Source organism: Pteropus vampyrus, unplaced genomic scaffold, assembly GCF_000151845.1.
Source record: "Pteropus vampyrus isolate Shadow unplaced genomic scaffold, Pvam_2.0 Scaffold30, whole genome shotgun sequence".
NCBI classification, from domain to species: domain Eukaryota; kingdom Metazoa; phylum Chordata; class Mammalia; order Chiroptera; family Pteropodidae; genus Pteropus; species Pteropus vampyrus.
This window is the reverse complement of record NW_011888811.1, coordinates 1,297,732-1,299,770: the sequence shown is the minus strand read 5'-3', so window position 1 is coordinate 1,299,770 and position 2,039 is coordinate 1,297,732.

Here is a 2,039-nt window from a genome sequence, read left to right as displayed (position 1 = left end):
AGGAGTCAGTCCACTTAGGACAGGCTTATATTACTCAGATTTTATTGCACAGTAAGTTTGTTTAATGACTTGCTGAACATTTGTTTTGAAAATACAATTCTTGGCTTTTACAAAAGGCCCATGTCTTTTTCTCCTTTGTTAATATGGCGTAGTATCTCTGCCTTTTATGGGCAATTCACCTATCTCTGCTTTGAACCGGTGATGGGAGAATATTGTGGACTGAGACTGTTTGGGTCTCAGCCTACATTAGAGTCTACATCTGCTGAGCTCTTTTCTCTGGGAGCATTTGTTGAGTAGTCATAGCAGTTAACACCTACCAGCCATCAGAGTAGGGACCATGACAGACTTTCATAGCATCTTTATAAAGGATTATGGTTGGATTTGTATGGAATTTGGAGGAACTACATCAAAATAAAACTCAAGAAGGAAAAATATTTTTAAGATGGAGATAATAGAAGTCTCAAGGATTGAGATTCAAAGGGTCTTATGTCTTTTACTCTTCAACAAGTTAGGTGACATTTAGGAATGAACATTATTGTAAACAGAAGGGTAAAACTACAGAAGGAGAAACAATAGGATGCAAGAGCCAAACACAAAAAAAGATCTTTTGACGAGAGGCCTTCTTATTGTATTCAGATGGATCACTGACAGTCCAGAGAACATGAAGGCAATATATGAGGATACATTCTCCCCACCTACTCCCTTCTAAAAAATTCCTAGCAGAACGAAATGGAAAATCATTTTTCTTTCTCCTTCTAGTAGGTGGTTGCCAAGTCTGCCCAGCTGGTATCTCCAGAGTAGTTTAGCCTTTTAGTCCCAGCCTGGGCACATCTGGTACAGTCAAATGAAAAGCGGAAAATTTAGTTACCTAATAATTTGTTTAGTCTGCATGATGACAAAAACTGCTTTGTCTCTTTTATTCGGCCAATACAGCTAGAATTTTTTTAAGTTAATGTGTATGCAATAAAATGTAAAGTTTGATGATTTTTCATACATATATGCGCCTGGTAATACCAGCCAGTCAAGTTTATTTCCATTACCCCAGAAAGTTTTCTGTCATCATAGATCACATTTGTTTCCTCTAGAACTTCATATAAATGAAATTGTAAAGAATGTGCTGTTTTACAGGTATATCGTAATGTTTTTTTATTGCTGAATAGTAACATTCTGTTGTAGGAATGTACCATATTTGGTTTGTTTATTTTCCTATTAGTGATCATTAAGGTGGTCTTCCATTTGTTGGCTATTATGAATAAATGGCTAATTTCAATATTATGATTCAAGCCCTTTTATGGATACATATGCAGTTTTGCTCTTAGCTATATATGTAGGAATGTCATTGCTGGATTGTAGGGTGGGCTTATGCTTAACTTTGAAAAAATTTCCAAGGAGCTCCCCCCACGAATATATGATTGTTCTCCTCGTTGCATATCTTCACCATCACTTGATTTTGTCAGTCTTTTTAGCCTCTCATGAGTGTGTAATGGCATTTCACTGTGGTTAAAATTCGCCTTTCTCTGAGGATGTTGAATACCCTTAAGCTTACTGGCTATTTAGATATCTTTTTCTGTGAAGGGTCTTTTGCCCAGCAATTGTTTGTTTGTTTTGAACCGTCACTATTTATATTTATCCACATAATTTTTCTTTCTGTGCACTTTATTCCTTCTTGCAGGTTTTTTTTGCCTACATCTGAGATTATTTTCCTTCAGTCTGTAGATCTCCTTTTAGCATTTTTTTATAATGTAGGTCTGCTGGAGACAAGTCCTATCAGCATATATTTTGTCTGAAAACATCTTTCTATCGCCTTCAGTTTGGACAGTATTTTTGTCGGGTATAGAATCCCAGTTTGGCAGCTATTCTTTCAGCATTTTAAAGATGTTCCGTTGTCTTCCAGAGTTTCTTGCGAATATCACTTTTATTATTGTTTCTCCTTTGAAGATAATGTATGTTTTTCTCAGACTGCTTTTACTATTGTTTTTAGTCATCGTTTTGGTACTTTGACTAAGAAGTGCCTGGTTGTGGTCTGGGAGTTGCTGAGC